Consider the following 27,686-nt stretch of genomic DNA (forward strand, 5'->3'; position numbering starts at 1 on the left):
AGTGTCGTCAATTATGCATTCATACAGTGTTGTTCAGATCAACAACACATTATGTGTGACCGATTGACCGATCAGTCATTGAATTTCATGTGGGATGCACAGCAGCTGTAACTTACAGTCTGTCGTAATTTGGTGAACCTGACAAATCGAATGCAAAAGGAGATCAAAAGATTACAGAACTGGACAGTATCGTCGTAGTACGATGTGCATGAAATATTTGTGAGTGAAAATTAGGCCTAATGTTGCAAGTTTATTAAAATTGCCCGCTATTAAGTACGCTAGGTCTTAGATTAGTTACACTTTGAGTTACATAGTCTTAACTTTACGTTTAGCCATGGTGACCCAGACTAGTGAAGGTCAGGCTGGCCTAACTAATTAGGCCTGGCAAAGGAATGCTTCTAATCTTTAGGCCTACCAATCCCAGGCGCGTAGCAAGGAATTTGCCAAGGGAGGGGCAAATGGATACAAACCTGTAGGCAAATTATCAGAGGCGTAGATTCGGCATTGCAAACTATCTAAGCGTAGCCCAACCATGATCGAGTTGGCGCAAAGCCTGCAAGAACATTTTGGCTGAAAATGCCTCCCAGATCGCTCGAAATGGCACTTCCCAGAACCTTGCAGGTTGCATCTAAGCATTTTTCTATTTTGTAATTACTAGCAATATCATAAAAACGTACAAAAAAAATATACTCATGGGGGGCGGATGCCCCCTTTGCCCCCCCCCCCCCCTTGGCTATGCGCCTGACCAATCCTTACCTAATGTTAGCCTTACCTAACGTTAGGCTATGTTGTTCTATAACTGTAACTTATAAGGCTATACTAATTAGGCCTATACTCAACCCAGACTCAAAAGGAAGCAGTGGATATCCACAGAAAATGTGTACTTTCAACTGTTTGCAAATTGAATACTTTTCACGTTTATACATGTATAAGACTATCATATAGTTGGTGCATCAAGACCTGTGGGTATCATTTCAAAGGCAAAATATTTTAGCCATATCAAAAAGGGCATTCAAAAACATATATTATTATGATAGGTTAGACAATAAACCTGATTATGTCAACAATAGTAACACACAGGCTAGGCCTATCCAGGTTCATGGCTACTTCCCCTCTGGAGCAATATGAAGAAATATTAAGTGATTTGCAAAATGAAACTAAGTAAACCAATATACATGTCATTAAGCATAAGAATTAAATAATACAAAATGTTTTGACCATTGGGTTATGTTCGTTTGCTCTCAAATGGACCTCTCAGTCTGAGTGCCACTGTTATTCTAAGTCTTGGCATGTTCTATCTTAACTATAGAGATGTGAGGGCACCAATGAAATGAAAAGTCTTAGTCTTCCATAGCATGGAACTTAGTCCTTCCTTGTATGACTCTACTAAGCTATAAAGTTGCAATTTTGCATTCAAGTAACCGATTGAAGTATTTTACCTGTAAAGTTACCAATGATAAGATTTGCAGTTAATTAAAAACCAAACTCTTTTTCACCAAAAACTAAGCAATTAGCAAATGATTTTTACTAAATTTCCTTAACATTCTTACCAATTAACAATACCATTAAGTCACTTTGTTGTTTTTGGTTTTATAAAATGCAAGTCCAACTCAACACTGGTTATAAATAACAAAAGTGAAAGTCATTTTTATTTTCTTGATTTTAACATCAATATCCACATCTTTTGGTGGTGCGTATCATCCTATGTAAAGCAATGTTTATAACAACATAAAGTCTATACAAGAAAAGCAAATCTATCACAACATGCTGGAGTTGATAAGCTTCATGATTAACATATTTGTGCAGAAGAATGTATGCATGCATGCAACTTTACACATTGCATGTTAACATTGCATCATTTCTGTATGAGCATTGGGTAATCAACTGAAAGCAAGCGTTGGATTTTAGTGGCTTTTATGTGCTTTTGAATATTTTATAATGCTTTAGGGTTCAAATTTAATGTTAACTGTTAGATTAATGTGCAATCGAGTATAAGTGGCAATTACAAGGCTGTACATAGCGATATCCTGTAGATAAGAGCGTGTTCTTGATTTTCAAATGATTTGAGTTGATTTTTATGGTTTATTTTCTTTAAGGCTATTTTTTTTGTCCAGAAAGACAGTTTGATGACTCTCAATTCTGTCTTGGGTGTCTTACTCATCAGTTGTGGGTACATCTTTTCTAGTCCATGAATCATTTAAATTCATGCAGATTTTTTATTATTCCCAAATGTTCCAACCGTATTCTGGGCATCAATGACACAACCTGTTGCATTAATCATCCTAACATCAATTTACTAGCATTATGACAGCATGTGTATACATATGGAAGGGTGAGTTTCTCAAACTGTTTATGCTCCATTTGAAGCCAAGCTGCAAACTTGTCAATGTGGCGATGACTGAAACTTTAGGGTATAACACTGCAGCGTTAACTTAATACCTTGTTAATTGCAATTAATATGCAAAACGATTTGTAATCATGAAAGTTAATCTTGACATTTCACTCGCATACTAATGATTTTGTAACCATCTGTCGTCGCTGATTTATATCATGCTCAGCATTCTTTCCTATATAAACCAAGCTAAATCTCCCAACCAATCTGTGCATAATCAGTTCTTACAGTACTTATGGAACAACTTGTGCTTCTGAAAATACTTCTGTAGCATTGCTAATCTATAGATTCCACCCATTTCATATGTGAAAACTTCCCAAAGGCCTGGATATCTATTATAAAGCACTAGAGGTATTTATGTATGTATTTTAGATCCTCCTGCAAGCAGGAACTTGCGAAGAAGCCATCATTGGCTTATCAAAGCCGCAAGCTGACCGAAGTCAGTCTCTTAGATTCATATTTAACGTCCATGATTATGAATTGTCATTTGTCAACAACTCTGTAACTGGACGATATATACATTAATCTTGGAGTGACTGGAACTCGGGACCTTATGATTGAAAGGCACCGCCGTTAACCACTGAGCTAACACTCCACATGGCTTTGTAAACTAATAAAAAAAAATGAAAATGAGGAAGGATGACGAAACTAACATTGTCGTCCTTTATGTTTCTACACTCTTATGATTATGTAATGTTTAAGCCATGCTTTAGCATTGCAGTTTCTGATAGTAGAACTTTCATGTGTATTGTTGTCATAATGTAGATTTTTTTTTTTGGGGGGGGGGGGGGCTTTTATCCTTCATCAAATGAATTGTAGCTCTTCTATTTAGTTGTCCATTATCTTGCTTTCAAAACACCCATCAATCATGAGGCACAATAGTTAACTCTGTAAATCTTACTTAGCCAACTTTACGCAGGCCATCATTGTATTTTGTTGTAATTGTTGCCTCAGCATGAAAGTAGAAGCTTGTATTTTTTCATTAGTCTTGAGTTTTATGCTGACAGTTTAATGAGAGGAACCCTACTGTAGGCTAATCCGAGCAACATTCACACGTAGGTTACATGAGAGTCACATGATTTAAGCTCTCATCCTGCGACTTATAAAGAGGTCACATGTTATGACAGTATACAATGTATCTTGTGTGTATCCCCATCCCACACACCCCCCCCCCCTCCCAACCACTCCCCTCAAAGCAAAACAAAAAACCTTATGCTGTGTAATATCACAATCAAATAAAGATCGTCAAAACTTCTTTCCCAGACATTCTTACCTCCCAAATTATCCAGATCTTCACTGGTCTTTCAAAATGGTATTTCTGCTCAACATTCTAAGTTTCCTTGATAAGTGTAGTCCTAGCTTATGTGATAAAAGTCATGTATTGCATGTATATACCACCAACTAGTGGATTCTTCATGAAAGGAAAGTCTTAATGTCTGTTTAAAGGGATAACAAAGACTGAGAATTTATAATTTATTTATTTATTTGTTTTTCCACAAAAGTACAAAGTGGAGGGAAGTCTTCCATAAAGCTTAAAAGCTTAACAATGTGGAAGGACTCCCTGAAGAAAGAAAAGAAAAGAATAAAAAAGAAAGAAAGAAAAGAGAAAAAAAGAAAAGAATAAAGTATCTATATTACACAGAGCTTGTGAAACGAAGCACACTTAATGATCCAACTCTCAACTCACTATAAATACTAGCTTCAGAGATGTGCTCAGGAATTGTTCGGGGAGAGAGGTCTCATGGGTGGGGGTTTAAATGCAAATGAAGTATGCTCAGATGGCAGATGGGTGCTATTCTGGCACTAACTTCTGTGCCAAGTATTCACCAATGTTTTGGTAATGGTAAAATTTGTTAAACCACAAAAAAAGTGCCGGCGGAGATGTTTAAAATACCGTTTGTGTCTGGCGGCATCCAGAACTGCCAGGCGCAGCCACGTGAGCACGTCCTTGTAACTTTGGCCATTATTTTCACTTTCCTTTGGTGCAAATACAGGGACCACACCAACACCAGGTTTTGTTCTTTTTTAATATTGAAATAATAATTATAACCCTTGAAGATTATTCAATAGTGTGACCTGGTGTTATTTCATGTTGGAAATGGGATCATCGACTTCATCGCAACTAAACTATGATTTCAATGATCCGTTAGTGGTTTCTCATCATTGCATATGAATGAAATGTTACGAAAAACGGAGACAGTTTGATGTGCCGTCCATATACGTGACATCAGAAATTATTGCACAATGTACTGATAACTGAATAAGATGTATTAAACTTACAAAATTTATATATCTCAGCCACAAGACAAGCTCTATCAAGACAGAAGTTGCAAAAAAATGATGCTTCATTTGACTTTCTCTGTGATCTATTGAAATTTTTTTGTTATCCCTTTAAATTTAAATGATTCAACTGACTTGAATTAATCAGAAATATTTTCCTTCGTTCATGCATGACGCTACATCCTCATTACATGTACGTGAAATATTATGACTGGTTCTGACCCCCTTTATTCTCATCATTTCTCAAGAGGATTTAAGAGGATGTCTTAAAAAAAGTGATACTTACATATTTTTCCTCCCCAGCTTGTGTATTTAGAGACGTGCACTAAGCGCGATTCTAACTATCAAATTACAGTCTCTGTGAATACCATATGAGACTTACTTATTATGAATTAATTCTATTTTCATTCAAATTCCCAGTATAACTCTCATTTTTGAGATCTCTGGCTCCGACTGAAACTTGTTGTCTGTATCGATAATTGTCTAACCAATAAAGAAAAATAAAGGACGGAATGCAAAAATGGACTCATATGGGCCCCATGCTTTGGAGTGTTCAAAACTTCAGAAAAAAGGAAAGAAATTTTGTGATTCATATTTGGTCAGAGTTCCAAGTCTTGTGTTTCTGATTGAGACTTTTAGAAGAGTGACTGGAAAACTGCTGTCTCCAACCCATCACCTCAATATGTCTGAGAAGTCTTGATGCGATAAACGTGACGTTATTGCTAGTGAGCAGAGGAGAGGGAAAAAATCATATATATATATATAAATACATATATATATACATATATATATCTAATATATATATATATATATACATATAAATAACAAATGGCTCGCTCACGAGTATCAGATCTATTTGCACGTTTGTATCGCCCGATGTAACAAGAATATCATTTGCATGTCTGGCTGAGTTTGTGCGTCAAAAGGCTTCAAAGGGAACTCATCTCTGAAAATCTTTCATGAAGGGCGGACTGTTTGCGTGTGACAGGCCGCACAGCCAGACATGTGACTCATCATCTCGTTGCTTTGCCGCAACGAGCACTTAGACAGCTTTATAAATTTGCATATTTCTTTTTTTCTTTAGAAATCTTTGCAGTTAGAGTATAATTTACACTTCCGAAAGCCATTTCTTCATCCAATATTTAGGTTCAGATGTAAAATATTCAGTGTCGGTAACTAGTTTTGTTAGAAATGTGTTCTTTTAGTAAAGCCTGAGGTTTGTTTGGTTTATGTTTAATAGTCATACATAAAGAGAGAAGTACAGTAAAAGCATTGCATGATACTGAAAAGTCTATACGGTTTACAAATATCTTTAAGCAGCTTTCTGCAAAAATTCAGCAGACAATTTTATCAAACCTAACAAGTATTACTCAGACCCACAATTTTCGCGTCTTTTAGTCACTTTTTAAAAACATGCCAGTGCTTAAAAAGAATCTACTGACTAAAACCAAGTCCTCCCTGGCAGTTTTGCTGAATTACAGCACAAATCGCTTAATACTTTTCATGCAGGCTTTGGGGAGCACTGAGCCCAATAAAACTTGCAGTAATTCAGGGCTCTTGTTATAGATACAGAAGTATCCTTTGACTGACAATTGTTAATCATCAATACTATGTTTTGGCGGTAACAAAAATAAAAACGAAATTGTATCTCACCAGTTTGTGTAGCACAGCAATAATAAACCCTGGTCCACTACGTCGGTCCGTTGCGATATAACTTAAATGAAAATACAGGATCCATCTATAACACAATTAAAAGTAGTTTGAGATCCTTCAAACAATACGAAATGTTTTATGTAACGAGATAAAAGGAATGCACTTCCGATAAAATAAATCAATAGCGGTCAAATAGGAATGTTTCCCAACTCGTTGAAAATTATCCGATTGAAAGTAAGAAGAAGGCGATTAATGTAGTTGGTAGCTTGTCGTATTGAGCGGTCAAAGTCAAAAGTCAACAGCCGAAGTGTGTAAGTTCGAACTAGCGATATTACAAGGGTAATTGAGGGTGCTATCAGTTGACGGACACAGTAACGGTGTAAAATTACGCTGCTACATATGTGTTAAAGGTCTTACTTCATGTCTACTGGGAGAAGATTGCCAACACCCTTCTCTTCTACTAGCAAAAAGCAAAATCCCCTGGCATTTAGCTATATAATGATGAGCCCAAATTTTTGAGGCCAGGTACTCAAAATATTATCAAAAATTGCTCCAACTAAGATATAGTCTGTGACTTTTTCAGCAGATGAATTTGAATTAGGGAGGAAACTAATGAAGTCCTCTCATTTCATCCAGACTAAAAAAGGAGATCAATTCTGTCCTCAAATCTGCTAGAAAGTCAGATTATGGTCACCCATTCTCCAAATTTCAAGACAAATATTTTAATAGTTTAAATTACCCGCATTGAGATATTTAATTGTTATTTTTTCACTTTTCACAATACTGAGGAAAACTTGGAACCTTCAGGAAAGTATACTTGTGGGAAACTTGTAGCAGTTTTTCTTTCAATAAGTAATATCTATGATAGATTTCAATAGATGACAAGTCTGTTCTTTTCTGATCATCTCCCCCGCCCCCCCTGCCAAACACCTAGTACAGGGGTACTGTGGGTGTGGCTTAGGATGCCTGTAATTATATGGTTAATTGTTTTTAACGCTATAAATATATTCTTTAAAATATGGTTTTGCACTTATGAGTAGTATCTATTCATTTTATATACTTGAAAAGACTGAGTCTACCCAATTTGCTGGAACATTATGTTATATAAGTTGTGTGAAAAAGCATGTGTCATGACTTCCTACAAAAGCACCACCGTCATGTACAATTTACAATCGATCAATCACAAAGTGAAGGGGACTACAATAATTGCCCATCAGTATATATATTGTCAAACTTTAAGATATTTAGCCACCTGCTCACCCCTCTCCCTTGACCAAATTCCTAATTGTACCAAAATCCTAAATATACAGATCTATAATACCTCCTAGATATGTATGATTCCAGATCGACTAAGATATGTAATTATTGCACAGAGGCATTTCTTCAATTAAGTCATTTTTTTTATTCAACTGTATGCCCTGTTTTTAACTGTACCGTAACTTGTAATCAAACACTTTTTTTGCCAAGTTTTTTCTCATTTTGAGGATTTTTTTTTTGCACCGTATGCATCCTGTAGAGACAGTACTAACCTAATGGAAACTAAGCCTGAAGCAATATTCGCTTGTATCATTTGATAAAGCACTTCCTCATTCTCAGAAGTGTCTACAATGTCTGTCTACATCTGGACTGCTAAAGGGCAAACCAATGACTCAAGGGTAGGTTTGCTATGCAATATGCAACCCGCAGAAGATCTTACTGTAAAAGTCTGAATTGTGTTGTTTATAGATGTGCTTCTGTATTAAATTTGTAGCCAGTTGCAGTGTACTGTACATAGTAATAATGTCAAGTCTCTTGGACAAGACAACATTGTGTTACCATTGGTCAATAAGTTTGATATGATGCTTAAATAGTACATAGTCCTTCTGTTTCCCCATTTGGGATGGATGGATGGGTGCCGGGTGGGTGGGAAAGGTGGACGATGATGATGGTGACAACAGAGGAAGGGGAAGGGGGGAGGAGAAGGGATTAGTTACATGTTATGCAAGAAAGTGTGGCTTCTGACAGGTAATGCCAACAAAGAAACAGTGGCGGAGCATCCATACAGTCAGGGAGGGGGGCGGATGCCCCCTCTGACAAACTCAAATGGACTGCTGGCACCCTTTTCAGCTTTTTACCACTTTTTACTTATTCGCAATTATTGACTTTTTTATTGCGCTCTCATCTACCTATTGACATTTGTCACATTTTGTTGGCGATGTCACCTATTTATTCTTCGTTTATCTGAAATTAGCAAGGCCAGGAAAGGGTCATTTCCGGCGATCTAGGGATTATCTTTACTCAAAAAAATTCTGCACACTCCGCGCCAACCTGTGGTGGCGCTCCGCTTAGATAGTGTCGAAGCGCCCCTACAGACCATTCTCGCCCCCCCTGAACAATACCCCTAGCTCCGCCACTGCAAAGAAACAGTTCATAGGCATTGTAATTGACCTATAAATAGGACAGTGGAGGGCACCAATGGGCTTTGTTTTTGTGAGGTCAAAAGTTGAATTTCATTTTAATCAATAAATTCTTTTCTAATATGTGTATATTAGCTTTCAGTTTGGTCGTTTTTACATTCCAAGTGATTTCAGTTGATTGTAAAAAAAAAAGATCCCTGTTTTTAGAAATTTTGCAGTATCCTCATGTTTTTTGGCAGCAATTTGTAAAAGTCACAGCGAGTGCCCCTCACTTAGTCTCAAGCATGCTATGTCTCTTCATCATGTTTACGGGAACATCCTCAGTCCTGTCCTGAATCTGTTGACCTGATTAGCCGAATCCGCTGCAGGTTTGAGGCATCCATGTGGGATAACTGATGCGAGTGTCCACCATCCGGTGTTTGTTTACACTGACCGAAACACGGACAAGTAATTTAAGGGATATTACGGTTCAACAATGAGTAGAATAAATTCAAACAAAATCATATTATCCAGGACCCCAAACTGGAATAAAGTGGTTCAAGGCATTCCCTGCAAAAAGAATAAAATAATCAAAAATAATATTGATCCTTTCAGAGTTTGTTTTATAAAATAAAAGTGATCATCTTTAAGAGCTATAATCTTGTTTAACTGCATGTTAACTCAGTTTAGAAGGAGAGTTGTGTACATAAGGCCACACTAAATTCATGGTTTCTGGAGCATAGCGGGAAGGAGTGCAGGCATGTGGGAATGGAGAAGGCATGTGGGAAGGGGGGCAGGCATGTGGAAAGTGTGTGGTATACAGTAGCTTTGTATGAAAGTATTCTTCAAATAGCTCTTACTCATTCTCACATAGCTCTTCCATCTTCTGTTTTTCCTAATCTTTGGCCAGGAATAAAAGTTTATAGCCTCTATAGTCATCACATTCTGTCTTGTTAAGTTCAAACCATCAGAGGTCATTACATCATTATTACTTACCAGCACCTTCTGACATGAACGCAACTTCTGATATGTATATATATGCAAATACACGACCCCTTTCTAGAATTGATGCCAGGAATCGATAAATTGAAATGCGATTATCATACTGTTACAGCCTGGACAATATTAATGGATCAGATGTTTTGTCTACAAAAGCATTGTGAATTCCAATATCAGTTTAAAGATGATATAAATACTCTCCTTGCAATTAAAACTTGAGGTCACTCGAAGATATAATGGGGAATCGATGTTGACAATTTCATGCAGATAGTTAGCTTGCTTTTAATTTGTATTCCTCTAATATTTACTGCAATCAGTACCCACATGTTTAGAACACGTACATGGCACATTACTATTTCTCCCTTTGTTTTTTTTCTCTCTTTTCTTTTTGTGTGTGTGTGGGTGTTTGTAATGTTTTAAAGTTACGGTTTTCAGGTCAGAAGACAGTTTAAAGTTGGCCCTCAAGGCGTGAGTGACGGATGTCCTTAAAAGCTGAAAAGGGTCCGTCGTCTAATACAAAGTGAACATTGCAAATGTACTAGACAGAGAAAATAAATAGATAGTAATGTGAAATGCATCAGTCTTTTTAAAATGATGCTATTCTTTTCCTCTCTGTATGGCTGATAAACCTCAATACTATACAAGGTCACCCCACGAAACATTTTGATAAATGTTCGACTCAAGTCAATGAATCATTTAAATCACCATTGATTTCATAAGTGGCTAGCGCTCCTGTCAGGGGAACTTCCACTTCCGAGGTAGCACATGTCCTAACTTGGAATTAACATATGTCTTTATGCAGTCGCTGTGGAAGAGTTTGCATCATTCAAACGATAATATTGGGAAGAAGAATGCGGTAGGTTAAAGCTCTTTACTGCCGTGTTCGTGAATCTACTGATCGTGTCTGGAAATGCAAATCCTTATTGTTACCAATGTAATGTTGATAAGTATAGTTTACAGTGAGGCTTCTGGATTTGTTTGCTCTGATTAAAGAAAAAATTAAACACTTTTATGGCCTGTAAACTGTACGTCTGAAAGGCAGAAACTAATCATACTGGTTCACTTAAAAATGGAAAGCCAAAAATTTAAATACGTTTGTATTGAGGTCTTGGTTTTACCATGGAGGTGTTTTTACCTCCATGGTTTTACTGGGTTTTATGGGGTTGATTTTGGACTAAATTCATGGAAATATTCATTTCTTGAGAATAGACTCTTAAGGGGAGGTAGAAGCATCTAGGCTCTGCTTCTGTGAGGAGGGGTAGGTTGCCTGCTCCTTCCCCTCCCCCCCACCCCCACCCCAACATGGCACTGATTACCCTCTCCCATCCCCTCCTCCTCCACCTTCCCCTAAATAAAAGTACAATAGATCTTACCACACAACTTGCATTGGCAGTTAAATTTTACGTTGATGCTAAACAGAAGCCATTTACCAGTAATAATTGACTTGATATAATTTAAAGAGCATTGTAGTTTTAGTGATATCTATCCCGTACCCTGAGAAATCTTCTCAGATATATAGTCAGGTATAATGAAATAGTTCTTTTTAACACACTGGACGTTGCAACAACTGTGACTGTTACTTTTATTATATATATATTTTTTTTCCTCTTTGACAGTTCATCATTCATAGGAGCTTTAATTTTTTAATGTTGACCCAAGGTTTTGACAGACTTCTTTGAAGTTGTCTCTTATGCAAATGTAGTGGAAATATATTACCGGGTATTCACTAGCATTCAATGCTTGAGGTTCATTAAGGGGGAATAAAACAACCGCATCATTTTTGGAAAGAATTAGCCTCTGAAGATCATGCTAGGATCAATACGTCTGTCTGTGTTACTAACATAGACTTTACCTACACCGTCTGTGTTACCTACACCAACTTACTTACAGTCTGTGTTACCTACACAGACTTACCTACACAGTCTATGTTACCTACACAGACTTACCTACACAGTCTATGTTACCTACATAGACTTACCTACAGTCTTTATTATCTACAAAGTCTATATTACCTACACAGACTTATCTACAGTCTGTGTTACCTGCACAGACTAACCTACAGTCTGTGTTACCTGCACAGGCTTACCTACAGTCTGTGTTACCTGCACAGACTTACCTACAGTCTGTGTTGCCTACACAGACTTACCTACAGTCTGTGTTACCTGCACAGACTTACCTACACAGTCTATGTTACCTACACAGACTTAACTATAGTCTGTGTTACCTGCACAGACTTACCTACAGTCTATATTAACTACACAGACTTAACTACACAATCTGTGTCACCTGCACAGACTTACCTACACAGTCTATGTTACCTACACAGACTTACCTACAGTCTGTGTTACCTGCACAGACTTACCTACAGTCTGTGTTGCCTGCACAGACTTAACTACACAGTCTGTGTTAACTACACAGTCTGTGTTACCTACACAGGCTTAACTCACAGTCTACATTACCTATACACAGACTTTTCACTGGGTCGACTTTGAGCTATTTTAAGCAAGCAGGTCTAGATAATATGGTCTTTTTTTCATTTTCTGCATCTTTCATGGTGATCCAATGGCACAGCTCTGCAGTTAAAGGCTCTACGATACCCAGCAGTCATTCTTGTAGATCTCACGTTCAAATTCCCTTTCCAGCAGTCAAATTATCTTAACCTTCTTATCATTAGTTATTCATATCATTGGTGCATGCATCACAAAGATGTCTATATAGTTTGATATATTTAGTGTCTTGTGAATTGGAAAACAAGATTTGTTTCTTTATATTTTTGTTTGAAAATCTTGCAACGACTTCATTTTTTGTCCTTTGTTAATTAATGATGAGAATTATGGTTCCCATTTGCTTATGCACAAAAGTAACCTTTAAAAACTGTTAAACATCAGTAAAATTTTATTTTCATAAACAAATTTTCAGAGTTGTTGGCAAAATATTTCAACCTCTTGAGCCTCCTCAACTTGGAAGGTCACTCGGACAGCGTCCAGACTGGAATATATTCTACTCAGCAGCTCCTCTCACGGACGGACGGAGAGTCTAAAATAAGATTCGGTCGGTTCGTACCGTTTGACGTGGGAGAAGAGCAGAGACGGGTTGCATTTTATCTCTTTCAAGTTCAATGCCCAGAGCTGATCAATTCATTACCTGTGATCTTATCAACTAGTGTAAATTGCTGTTCCCGGAGTGCTCTCCCAATGTACTTCATCAACAGCCTTCAATTATTCAATTCACGGTAACCTCATGAGGCCCCCATCAGCTTTTGAATTTCAAGAGGTCTGAACCAAGGTGTTTTGCTTGTCCATACCCCGGGAGACGCTTTCAATACTTCTTTCCTTGAAAGGACGCGCCGTTATTTATTTTATTTTTTGCTTCCGAAATGTAGCTGTTAAAATATTTTTGACTGTATAGGTGAATGAGATGCAGGTGAGATAAAAAATCGTGTGTGCCTCTCCCTCCTGGACAAGAAAAATTTTGAGAGAGAGAGTGATTGCAAAGTGGTAAAAAATGTTGAATCTTGAGCAATAAATTGCATGTACGTACTATAGGAGGTTTTTTTTATACTTTATTGCATACTATCTGTAATATCAAATAAAAATTTCAAGACGAAAGGTCTCTCGTCTAACACATGTAGATCGCATGTCTGATTTGAAGCAAACCAGGTGCACGAACCAATCAATTCTCTCGGGATCGGCCTCTGCGATCAGTCACACAGACATGTCGTTTTACGCAGTTAAAAGTGTTATGATTGATGTATGATCATTAGCTGCCGGGCACTGGAAAGTGAACGGATCCTTATAAATCTCAAAAATGGGAAAAGCCGTTCAGAAAAACCTAGTTATCGTAAAAACTATAACCATGAACATACAGTAGTCAAAATAGATACATTGTGTACAACGAACTGACAAAACATTCTTTTAACTCCAGACCACACAAACACTGAAAACAAGGCAAACAAACTTTATTGGAACTCTACATCAGAAACAGGGTATGTCTGCTGTTACACATAAACCTTAATACTGCACCATAACTCCTGATCAGAGAATAGTCATCTCTTCTTGATGGGTTTTTACTATATCAAGTCTAGGTCGAAACAGGTCTACTATAAAGAAACTTGTTATAAAATTAGAAATGTGAAAATTTTGGACAGTCATAATTGAACAAAAAGGTTTCGAAGTTATGATGGTTTAAGTCTGATACAATTGCACAATTAACTTAAACTTTCTCGTCACAAGGGAGAAAACTAAGAGAGCTATATTTACCTATATGTACCTTTAAATTCTGCTTTCTTTAATCTTCTTTTTTATGTTTTGTTAATATCAAATGTTGGTAAAATACTACTATATGATGTGAAAGTTGTCGATTTTGTACCTTGACATGTGTTTTTAACAAGATAAGGAGAATTCCTATAGTTACGTGAAAAAAAACTTCTATGATTACTAGCTGATCATCATAATTCTTCAGTGATACTTGGGTACAGCCTACCGCATAAAGTTAATTGGAAATGTTTAGCCTAAGCTCAAGCCCTTAAACATGAAAATGTGACTGTTTTGTTGTGATTTTAGATGGATGCTGGGAACCCTGATGTTGCCTCTCTGAAATAAAAAAAAATCCAGTCACGACTATTATTAGCAATCATTAAAATATAGGTCAGTGATTGTAAAGCAATATATATAGGCCTACCACAAGAGATACTCTACCTATGAAAGAGATCAGCTTTCCCACCATCATCATTTCAAGATATTCAGGTGATTGCAAACTCAAGGGTACCCCCCAATGTATGGTCAGTATATAGAGAATTGTGAAAGAAAACTCCTAAGGGAATAAAGAACTTCCCTTTTTAAAACCTATAAATGTCGTAAAATGTGTGACACAAAATCATGATATGATCGCTTTGTGGCATAGAAAAAAGCCAGGAGGGTAAAAAGGATAAAGGCAGAGGTATTTCAGCATCATGCAACATGTCAGAGCAAAAATGCCCAAGATGAATATTATATGAATATAGTTTGTTGAATCAGAATTGTACAAACAAACAGTTAAAGGGTGTGAAGACTCGCGCAAAAAGAAACGTCTAAATGCCGGTAATTTGACCTAGTTTCGAATGAGGTGTAACAGAAGTGTTAAACATCACCATCGATCCCAGAAAATACACACACAGTTTGCTACCGTCGGTAATTAGACACTATTGTACAGTCAGTACATACAGTTACGGTCATTACCCACAGCACAGTATACAAACGATACAGCGATGGTCATCTCAGGTCCAGGTAAAGATAACAATTAAGGTATCACGTTTCATTACTGTCTGCATTTTGTAGCGACACGAAAAATACGTCACTTGCAAGCAACAAAGTTAACTTTTTCAGATGGCCGCACACGGTTTGGGGCGAATCTTCAATGCCTTTAATATTGTTGGGGATCCTATTTTACCAATGCTGTATGTAGCTGTGATTTTTTACTAATGCTTATTTAGTCGATTTTTATTATTTTTTTTGGGGGGGGGGGTTGGCATTTGGTGACAGCCAGGGTAATTCAGTATATATTCATCAAATTGTGTTGAGTTTGTGCTTCCATACTACCACATGTGAGTTTACTATACACACGAATTACCTATCCACAGCATAGCTGAATATTCTTAACTTTGTAAGTTAATAAGCTTATAAGTACCACAGAGCATATAATAATAATAATAGTAATAGTAATGATAATAATAATAATGTAGATTTATATAGCCCGGCACTCCAGGAAATGATTAACTGCCCATGGTGCCTCCACAAAGTGGAAAGCATCAACACCGAAATGCACAACAGAAAAAATGAGTCTTCAGTAAACTCTTAAAAGTGGATAAATTAGAACAATATTCGAAGATGGTCTGGTAACTGATTCCAAAGACTTGCGGCAGAGTAAGTAAAACTTCTGAATCCATAAGCCTTTACACAAGGTTTAGGTACACAGAGGTATGATTTGCTTGTCGAACGTAATGTGCGTACGGGGAGGTAAGATGATAGAAGGTTAGCAAGATACACAGGCTGTAGTTAATCATGAGTATGAAATGCAAGTATGAGCATTTTGAACTTTACTCGAAAATCAATAGGAAGCCAGTGAAGATCCTTTAGAAATGGGGCGGTAAGACATCTTCTCTTTATAGCTCCTTTGACGATAACGTCCTCACCACCACAGTTTGTCAGTTTTCTTATCTTCAATTTGTTTAAATGTCCTTTGGCCAAATAAGAGTTTTGTATTTTTTTAAAGATTTTCAGGATAATTTTTAACTTGCACTATTAACAAGAAAAACCAGGACAATCTTTTGACCTGTAACATTGCCTCACTTTCAAATTTGACAGCTCACTTGATTACTGTATGTCATCCTTTTAGAAGCCTCTTCAATGAATTTGTACAAACGTTTTTGGCCTTTTTCAGTAAACTTGTTTAATCCAACCCTTCCAATGGCCTAAGACATCCTTGAGGAGAACTTGAGAGAAAAAACCTTAAGACAAAAATGGAAAGAAAAGGAAAAATAAAAATTGTGACACTTTCAAAAGGACAAAGGCACTATTTTTTTGTTTTTCCAAAGGAATTGCTTGAAAGTAGCTATTTCAGTTAAAAATTGGTATTACATCTCTGTTAAAAATTGACAACCTGAAAATACGATAACAAATTCACTCGTTAGCCGTACTAATAATTAAAATGAAAAACGTCAACAAATTTTTAATATATTCAAGGAGACTTGTGGATCTGAATATAAACAAACATGAAAAGTGTCTGTGTGACAAAATTGTCAAACTTTAAAATCAGGTCATTCATTGCACACTAATTAACATCAACTTGATGTAAACAGACATCAAATTATCTTAATTTTGAACAATTTTTGTAAAATCGTCATAATCGTCACAGTTGATCACATAAACTAACGGAAACAGTCAACATTTGATAATTTTTTTTTGTACAGTATCACCTTATCCCAAAGTACATTCCTAGGAGCTATTTTGTAAACTTAAAATTATTCGCTATTCAGAAAATTCAGAGAAGAGAATTATTGTCCTGAGGCTGTTGTCAAAATGATATAGCTAATGAAACAATTGGTCCAGATGTGACCATGGACTTTTGCACTAGTAGCCAAATGTATGGATGGGACTGAGGGGAAGGGGGGGGGGGTGGGGGAGGAGGAGATGGGAGAATCCTGATATACAGAGATAATGGTCTTGTTGTCTACTTCCCAGTATTGCAATTTTTTGATACCCTTCTTTTCTTTGCCTGTTTTATGGTCTGTTCATGCAACATTAGACAAGGGAGGCCTCCATTTCGATCCTCTTCAAAGTTTAGCATCCCTGACACAGAGGTTATGAATACGTAATATGGAGTAGTAAAAGATATTATAGCAATTAAGCGTGATATTTTACCCTCCAGAGAAAAAAATTGATCCGAGGTAGGTTTTCATTTTTTACTCATACCACAAACATAGGCGTTCGTCTGCGTACCTCAACCGTGACTCTGCTCTCGAAAGAATGGTTAAAGTCAGACTCTCATCTGAAACCGTAAGTAGCTGTTCCATGGTTTAAGGATTTGAGTGACCAAAGATTCCGATGCTCAATGTATGAACAAGGACTCTTTTTTATCTGTTTATTTTTATTGGTATCTGGTATATTTAAACAGTTTAACAAGTCTCATTATGAATTCAGGTGGAATACCAATAGCCTATGCAATTATGAATATTTTAGTCTTTTGTATAGTTTTATTTTCTGTCAAGAGCTGTATTTGAACAGTGTTTATGTCTTCTGTTATTTGTGGGGGTGCATCTAAAAGAATATGCAAAATGGCCTGTAGGGTGATCACCCAACAGTCTAAGTAATTCCAGAGTAATAATAAACAATTTGAAATGGTTTTATTTTCATAAAACCTAATTAGTGGTGTGGATTATACATATAAAGCCCAATTACATTGCTAGATGTGTTTACACACTGTAAATGAATACACAAAATTCTGTCTTTGCAAGAAATCCAATTTATATGCATCTATATGTAAACAACAATTTTTACTGAACATTGGCATTTAATAAGTTATGTGATAACTAAATTAAATCAGTGTTTTGTCAGAGGGACAACCAGTTATAGCTGATTATATAGCTATATAAGGGCAGAAAAAAAATGTAAATGTAGATCAAAAGAATACTCCGGCGAAAGTTTTATTTTTAATCGATAAAAGAGGAATATACTCTAAGCATCTGTGATATCAAAATGTTATCAATTAAAATTGTCACAGTTTGTTTTTACCTTTAAAGTAAACCTGAAAACCTACAGGTGTGATGTCATAATTGCACACTGACAGCAAAATGTTTGATTTGTGGTTGATTTTTCACTTTATTGGTTTCAGCTTGTTTGATTGGACAGACCGGTTCTATAACTTCACTTTGAAATGGGATGTGAAGTTAACGATATACCAACAAATTAACAGGTGTGTTTGTATCGATATGCCACATCCCAATTTTGAAGGGGGAATAAATATGAAATTTTGGGTGTAAATTTTAATGAAAAAACAGAATAAATTTGTCAGTGTGCTTCTTCTAATCATATATGATCCGCATTGATCTATCTTGATGGACTATGAACTTTCCAATATTAGGAAAAACCTTTTCTAGATCTAGACAAATTAAGACTTTGAATCTGAGAAAATCACAAATCTTCTCCAAAATTATCATCCTTTTTTGGCCTATATATACCTGAGTGGTGGGTTGTAGAAAAGACATGTACTTAAAAGGAGAGTCCACCTTTAAGAAATGCAAACCCTTTGTATTAACCTAAAGGCTCAAATTGCAAGCATTGATTACAAGTAATGTCAGTATGTGAGACTTCATGTTCACTAGTGTCTTATTATGCCTTCTACTGCCATATCATATAGTGCAATCCCTTGACATGTACAGTAGCAGACAGTTTTATTTTCAGTCATGGTTTGTGCTCATTGTCTATACTCAACATTATTATGAGGATTTCATGTTATATATATATGTATGTGGGCTTTCTCTCTTTTTAGAAAGTGCATGTTGATGGGATGGTAGGAGGGATGGGGGAGGGGGAATTAAGGGAAGCAAGAAGGAGGGATTGATAATTTTGTTGAACTTTGGTAAGAATTGTAATATAAAAATGTGATTGTTTCAAATGAATCACAATGTTCAGATAATCTTTTGCAAATTTCCACCCAAATTGATACATTTGTTTAGACTGTTTCTGATGCCCCCCCCCCAAATTGTTATTGTTGAAGGGGATATTGAAAGTTCCCTTGAGTATGACTTTTTTTCCCTGCTCTTTCATTAAAAGTTGATTAAGGTAGATTACTTGAAACTGGTGTGACATTGGGAAGTGAATAATTTATCACAATATCACAAAATGCTATGCAAAATGGTCAAATTGCTAATTATTTGTGTAATTATAACTGTTCTTTAACCATCGATATTGTTAAAAATGAAAGAGCCTTCAGAACTGCGGTACAAAATTTGAATTTGAATTCTAAACTATTGCCGGCATAAGTAGATGAAAGTACTTCATAATATTACAAAATCCCCAGATTTATAACCAAAAATCCTATAAGTTCATTTACTTGCATTATTTAATCACATGGTTACAGTCTTGATGTAAGGAGACTGAAGCTAAGAGCTGATGGATCAAGTAGTTTGGTATTAGTGCCCAATAAACCCAATACCCATTGTATTAATGCCCAATTAACTTATTCTATATTTTACATGCAAAATCATTTATTTGTGATCTCTTAAAGCTGTTTAGCGAAATCCTACATGCATAAGTTTTGCCTTTTTGCTTGAGGTTAAATTTTATAATTTTTGTAGAATACAATGCAGCATGTTCATTCTGCTTTCAAGAATTCTTTTAAGCTATATACGCCTACAGTGGACTTACAACCTTCCTTACCGGTTTGAACCTCTGGACAAACAATCAGCGTCCATAGCCTAGTAGTGAGGGTGTCTGCATATAAAGTGGATACGTATATATATATATATATATATTCTGTAAAATGATCAGGAAAATGTACATACTATATGCACTCCCTATTGTATTTCAAATTCTGAACATTGATGAAAGTATTAAACCTGTCAATAGACAAATCGAAATGTTTGTCACATAGGTCACCAATAATGGAGATCATTTCTACAAAGGGTGCTGTCATATTGGTCCAAACAGGCTCTGGGTTCTAATGCGAATGATCTATCCTGTTAACAGATCTCCAGAGATCTTGTATAGCATTGTAACATATCTCAGTCCGTGAGATAATTGTGAAAGTATGTTGAAAAGAGATCTCTTCTTCCAAAAACTACAAGAAGAATTTGGTATATAAACTCCATTTCGCAGGCTTGCAAGGATACAAGTTTTCTGCCGTTCAAAGCTTAAACACAGTTAAGCGTACGTGATTGAAAATACCTCAAAGAAGCTTTTTGATTTGTTGACAGCCAGAAGTGTGTAAAGTTGCCAAGGAATGGTGGGCAACATTTCATTACTAAATTGTGATCTAGGTATGAGTGGTAACAACTGTTTGTTAGTTCGGATATGTCCCACTGTGTGTGATTTAGGGAATGTGCAGGCCTGTAGTTTGCCCAGGAGTGTTTGTCAGAGATTCCTCAAAGGAATATTCACGGATGTCAGAGGCTTTTCTAAGTTACGCGGAAGTAGAAAGGACGGATATGAAAGCGCACTCTGTTGATTTAAGGCGTGGCTCCCCATGATAAACAATAATACAGTTTTGCCATGCCGGCAAGGAAATGTGTGATGACATTTAGTAGATCAAAATGAACGTTCGTTGATAACTCAAAAATTGTTTCCGTTCATTAAATGCTCACTGTGTAATAGTAAACCTGTTTATATCACAAAACCATGTCAAGCAATTGATCCGCATGCAGACAGATTGACAAAGATAACATGCGATTAAAAAGTTCAAGCAATTGATGTAAATCACAAAATCTGATTGAAAATCACATAAATCTGATATTTTTGATTCTTTTTTCTTCAAATAAAACAAAAATGCCAACCCTGTTTAGCAATTCCAAGGGTTAAGCTGTTCCACAATATATCTAGATGGTTCTCCAGAGAAATATCCTCATGATTGCCAAATTTCAGATCTTGTCTCAGAAATAATTCTCAAGAAAAAAAAAAGGGACAGCAGCCTTCGTGCTTGTCATAAATTTATAGCATTAAATATGATCATGCATGAAGGGATAAAAAAATAAAAATGTGAACAACTGTCGATAGGATGCATCAATTTATATACAAACCTGCCAAGCTTGCCAAGAATTTTTTGTAGCTTGTGTTGGTTTAAAATGTTTGCTATGTGCAGTCAAGTACATAAGCTACATTTTAGACTTCAGATATATCAGCTATATATATACCTAATCTCGTCTTGTATTTGAAAAGGATTTTGCTGACAGATATTTTTTTTTCCACAGATGGATTGATTGGGATATATTCTTTCGCTTTGCTTTTCATCATGTCCTTGACTGCTTTTAGATATCTTATGTTTTGTATTCCATTGCCACTTGCAATATTTTTTATTCAAGGTCATTCATGCAAAAATTCATGTAAGCTAGCTTAAAATCCTATTCCATTTGTACGTTTCAGTTGATATTGTCGGTAGAAGTTCGACAAGTTGTCCTACATATTTTGGCTACTTTACCTTATAATAATCATAATAATAATATGCAGTTCTTATAAAGTGCAAAAAACATCTTGATGCGGTGAGAAAAACAAGAAGAAAAAAAACGGAAACATAAAAACAACACAGACAAAAGTACACAAGGCACGTGCAAGGAAACTTATAAAAGATCACAGGAAATATTAAATGTTTTCAAATGAATTTTTTTTTGAAGGTTTTGGCCATTTTCTTCTTTTTTTTGGGCTTCCACTTCATTTGTTAACACTATTTAAGTTGCATTTTGCCCTTGAATTTGCTACAGTCTGTTTAGTACCACACCTAAACAGTAAAGCAAGATAATTAACATACCTGGAATGTATTCGTTTTAATTAGTCCACCAGGAACAATGACAATTAGGCACAAAAGTCAAAGGTTTGCAAGTGAAAATTTCAGGAAATTAAAAAGATTATATTTTACGTGTTGGACACACTAAATGTTCTTCTTACTATTAACTAGGAGCAGTCAAAATGACTTGAAGGATCTACTTGCAAATATTTTAATTAGATTTGAGGAAGGCTGTAGGTAGGTATTTGTATTCTGTGCTGGCAGGAGTACACATATAGGGATGCATGCACATGGCAAGCTGTATGTGTACTTTATAGTGATGCATATAGCATATTAAGCATGCATGCTGCCAATATGTTAAGTTGGGTTCAAATTAATGTCTTAACTATTTAAAAGAAAGCATAGGTGGGGAAGATTTCTTTGTGTAGAGCATGGATTTTTTTTAAAGTATGAGTCATTTCCTCCCCCCCCCCCATATTGTGGCATTTTTCTAGTGTAAACAAACTTTTGACTGGAAAAGTTCAACTTTTTTATGTCAACACAACCACCCCAATCTTCCTCTGTCCCCCCCCCCCCCCCCCCCGCCAAAAAAGCATTGAAAATGAAAGTTGCAGGATACAGGAAACTCTCAACTTACGAGTTTTTGAAAATGGATCGCGACTGAAATTGGGCCGGATCTGTCCAAGTTGTTTCAAAATGTTCACGGGTGGTGCATACAATTATAGTGTGTAACACCCATCAATTAAGCATGTTGTAAATATAAATATATATATATATATATATATATATATATATATATATATATATATATTATTCATTTAAATGCAACAGATATATTGGAGGTACCAAAATGAAACCCAATTGTAAAATTTCTATAATTAAACAATTAGCTCAATTTGTAGGAAATTACAGTAAAAGGCAAAGACTTCCTTTTTGTGACAAAAACTTCTCATGTATGCCCGGTAGAGAAACAAAGTTTGTATGTCTTCGGAAACCAGTATTGATGAGGCAGTTGGATGCTTCTATCGTGTTCAGATACTCCCGAGATTTAATCAGGCTGTTAAAGGTTACCATCCATTCTCTTGTAAGTTTATATTTCAATGCATCTTTCTGCTTTGTAGTGTCAAGCCTACTCGAGACACACCACTCATCGAGTCCTACAGGTGTGCACCTCAATCGATTACACTCGAAATGATTTCTGTGTCACGGCAAATAAAATTCTTTCACCTAGATAGGTCAGGTTTCGCCCAAGAACTCTAAAATCTGGGTCTCATCATTAGAAAATTTTGAAAGTTTTTAATCTTTACCGACTAACGTTTCTTGAAAAAGAAAGCCTTTTCTTTCATAAACTGACGACGGAAATATAAGGAAATTAATGCTCGAAGGTTTCGAGAAAAAAGGTTTTCTCAAAGGGCTAATTTGTAGCGTAAGGCTTGACGGAATTGATTGAAGAATTCGCTAATGAATATTCGTTAGATGTTTTAACAGTAAGATCTCAGATTTCATTAACTTTGGTCATTTTATCTTCGATCCACCAGTTGATCATATACCGGTTCATGTCAGGTGTGATGCTAATTTAAGTCTGTTCAGTCTTGGTTTTTGTTTCCACAATACATGTGATCGTAATATACATACTCAGAGATAACGGACTTGGCAAATGGTTGATTGCAAAAGCTTGCCTGTAGTTACTTGCAATAATTAAACACATTGACAATATTGTGGCCCCTAGATATAGTATTATTACACCAAATTATCTGGGACAAGAATTTTTTAAGTTGTTGGGAGAATTATTCATCAGAAGCACCTCTACCACATAATGGTTAAGAGTATGGATTTTACTGTGAATTAAGTCAGAGCAGTTTATTTTATTAGTGTTTTCATTTACATGTGAGTATAATTAATATAAAATGAATTCCTACAGTAAACAGACTGGGAGACTTACCATGGTTGTATTTATGTATTTTAGATCCTCCTGCAAGCTGGAACTCCCAAAGAAGCCTCATTGGCTTATCAAAGCCGCAAGCTGACCGAAGTCAGTCTCTTAGATTCATATTTAACGTCCATGATTATGAATTGTCAATTGTCAACAACTCTGTAACTGGACGACATACATTAATCTTGGAGTGACTCGAAACAGGGCACTTATGATTGGCAGGCACCGGCATTAACCACTGAGCTAACACTCCACCAGTGGTTGCACCTAGTGAAAAGATGACATCAGAGCACACTGAACATTTGCCAGTCTCATGGTAGGACTATTAATACCATGATATATCTGCAAAATGAAAGTGTTTTTTTAATTTTTTTTTTAAAGCTTTTTGAGAGGACTGGTCATCACAAAACAAGGGTATTAGTTGTTGTATTATCCTTAGCCAACTATAGTTAAATCTACTAAGCAATGTTGGAGACTTGGTCTCATGATATAGCTATAGTGACACAATGACATCATACAATGGGAACAAGGCAGCTTCATGATAAAAACAGGACAGAGCATGATATCTCTCAAATGGAACAAGTTGTTGCTTTAGCTATCCGTGAGGGGGAGGTGCTCATCACAGTATCATTATCGTTAAAAGGTATCAGTATCATTAAAAGATGCATTAGAAAACATTAGCTATTCGTGAGGGGGAGCTGCTCATCACAGTATCATTATCGTTAAAAAGTATCAGTATCATTAAAAGATGCATTAGAAAACATTAGCTTAAGCCATCCGTGAGGAGGAGGTGCTCATTACAGTATCATTATCGTTAAAAAGTATCAGTATCATTAAAAGATGTATTAGAAAACATTGGCTTTAGCTATCCCTGAGGGGGAGGTGCTCATCACAGTATCATCATTGTTAAAAGGTGTCAGTATCATTTACGATGTGTGTACGATTGTGTACAAAGTTTAATAACATTCGAGAACTATTTAATGCTGCCATCTCTCATCTTGATCCTAGCTTTCATTTGAATATATCTATGGAAAAGCTTGAAATCCAATTCTGATTTGATCAATCAAGATGTCATTATGTTTTTGGCACACTATTCAGTACCAAGTTAACGATGTGTTTACTCGTCATTTCAACTGGGAAATTTTGCATCATTGTAAGCCTCTTGGTGTATAATTGTTCTAAGTTCTGTAACATGAATCTCTCCTCTCCCCTCTCCCCCCCCCCCCCCTCCAGGTCTTATCTTCCACATCCTATGGTTCTCAATGCTAGTGGCTCCTACGTTTTGACATTTATTCGATAACTGCTTAACTTTTAATTAAAACCTCTTTTGTTTTATCATTGTGTTCATACCGGCTCTCGCAGTTCAGTTAATTAAATATGACCATCTTACAATGATCCATCATTTATCGAACCTTAGACTTAATATGTAACATTATTTCTCCCAATTAGTCAAAGATATTGGAATTTGTACTTCAGCAGCTCAAGAATGAGACAAAAATGGACAAATTTTTGACTACACTGTATTTTGCTAGATTTTTTTTCTCTTTGCCTGCACTTATTATATATATATATATATATATATATGCTTATTAATGGCAGCTTCTATACACACGGGAGCATTTTATTCGTTATCAATCTGCTGTTTGCTTATGTGAGCATGTAATTCTTAGGCTAGACGTGACTCATACGGTCTTCAGTTGCCACTTAAAAAGGAAGGTATTCTGCACTTAAGTATCACAGATATTTTTTACATATATATGCACCCATGTGTGGAACTTTAAAAAAAAAATATCTTCATCTTGTTTGACTTTGAGTCAAGTTTTGCAGTCATGTTGCTTTATTTCCAGTACAATTCAAGGACATAATGCTGGAGATTCCAGGCGATGTTTTTTTTTCTTTCTTTTTTTTCATTTAAATGTGAATTATACAAGTTGAAAATGATACCTAAATATTTCTAAGTATACAATGGACATAATGCTGGAGAGTCTGGGCAATGTTTTTTCATTTTTTCCCCCATTTAAATGTGAATTATACAAGTTGAAAATGATACCTAAATATTGCTAAGTATTTGGCAATAAGGATGTCAGGTAGATTCTTTGCAGCTGCACATGAAAGGGGTATAAGCCTCCATTTTTAACTTTATACAGAGGACGAACAGAGGACAGTCATTCTGATCACAAAAGTGGATTGACTTGAATTCAGGTCATTCACTGATCACTAATTGCCCTGTAACATTGCACCCAAAGATTCTATACTCTATTTCCACAAAAAAATTAACAAAAAAACTTCCTTTTTTTCTGTACTTTAAAATGGGTGACTAAGACCCAATTTTAGTCTTGCTTGATGTCATAGCCCCAAGAAAATAAAAATTATTTCCAGTACTATGGTAATGTTTCTGTAGCTATTTCAGTTTTCAAGATATTTACCTTTTGAAATATACTAATTCTCTGGAATGCTACTTTAAGGCTTTAAAACTTGGTGATGTTGATTAAGTGTTGACCAAACAAAAATGTGTTCAAAAAAGTTTCATATATATAATCAACAGAGCAATCCTTTATGCTGGCGTCACACTGTCCCGAAGTTGACACCAGATGGACACACGATAAAGAAAATGTTCAAATTCGGCTCTGATCATAAAAAACATCGGGCCATTCGTGAGGGCATCTAAAGCCATCGTATGATCGCCGGTGGAGTTTTTCAGGCTCCGGCAGCAACTTCGTGAGCGGTGGCAAAATCTTTGGCATGCCAAAAAATTGCTGGAAGACCTTGCGAAGGTTCATTTTCGTGTTGAATTCGTGTGTCCATTTTGCCCTTCGTAAGACCATCGTGAGGGCATCTTACTAATCAAATCGTGTCATAGTCAATCGTGTGGTATAGAAACTACAAGCTGGACTGGTAGCAATGTTTTTCAACAGTCTACGACACATCAGAAGTACCGTTTGGGTCTAAAGTCATCCTTCAACATGAAGCATACAGTACTAGTTCATTTAATATTGATATATTGAATGATCGATTTTATTGTTGTTGAACATTGTTGTTATTTTAAGTTATGTTATTGACATGTTTGTATTAGTAAACAGGATACCTTTTGGGTCTAAAGTCATCCTTCAAACATGAAGCACACTAGTACATTTAACATTGATATATTGAACGATCAATTTGAATGATGTTGTTGTTATTTTAAATAACTTTATTCACATGATTGTATTAGTAAACAGGATATATCACTTTAGTCCGATCTACTTTTACTATTATGTACGTGTATTAATTGTTTATCCATGATTGTTAGCAGACTATTAATGTAAACATAAAGTAGTAAATTATAGATATCTTTCACCAAAATTGATGTAATCCTTCTGAAAACCAAAGTGCAAATATTAATGTAAGTTTAGACAGACAGAAATTAAATCTAAATTTACTTTATTACTCTTTGTTTTTTTAGTTACCTTTTGTGATTGATATATTAAGCAATTATAGAAGCATGTTTGCTTCCCTCTACTAAAGCAATTACATGTCTGTAATTTGTTGTTGTTGTTTTGAACACCATTTTTGCTGGCCTCTGCTTTTGAAGTTGCTTAAATTTATTGACCCTTTGATTTGACTAAAATTCCAGTCCGTTTTCTGTGACAAATCGATGTTTTTCGGATGTAGGATGTTTGTGAAAGTTGGCTTGCACTATGTAGAAATCAAGTTAAATTTTAAGAGTTTTTCTTTCATGTTAGGGTGTTGATGCTTAGTAGGGCAATCTATGACTATCAGACTGTTTTTAACGGCTCCCTCGTTTCCCGCCTCTCGGCTACTCTCATCTCAGAAAGATACACTGATCTTTTTCCAGTCTTTGACGTCAAGGCCTCCTTAACTGACCACAAACAAAACGAGAGAAGCGTTCCATAAGAAAGTAATTAATACCCTGACGACTTAACCTTTCCATTTTGATGAGTCCCGTGGGTAAATAATTCCCTTTCAAGCTCTTAATCTGAGAGCTATAAAGCAACACAAACTCCCAGGGCTAACACTGTAAGGTTCTCACTCGTTCAGAAATTTCTTCCCAAAACGTTCCTCCGTGCACTCGACTAGAAGGGAA

The 27,686-nt window shown here is 35.9% G+C and overlaps 1 protein-coding gene across 1 annotated transcript in view; it reads left to right on the plus strand.

Moving 5' to 3' along the window:
- Nucleotides 1-34: 34 nt before the first annotated feature.
- Nucleotides 35-27,686, plus strand: part of LOC139979460 (uncharacterized) — a 114,725-nt gene continuing 87,073 nt past the window's right edge. The window contains exon 1 of the mRNA XM_071990270.1: nucleotides 35-219. The gene's annotated coding sequence lies outside the window, so the exon portion shown is untranslated. The remainder of the gene's footprint in view (nucleotides 220-27,686) is intronic.

The sequence above is a fragment of the Apostichopus japonicus genome, chromosome 14, assembly GCF_037975245.1.
Source record: "Apostichopus japonicus isolate 1M-3 chromosome 14, ASM3797524v1, whole genome shotgun sequence".
Lineage (NCBI taxonomy): Eukaryota > Metazoa > Echinodermata > Holothuroidea > Aspidochirotida > Stichopodidae > Apostichopus > Apostichopus japonicus.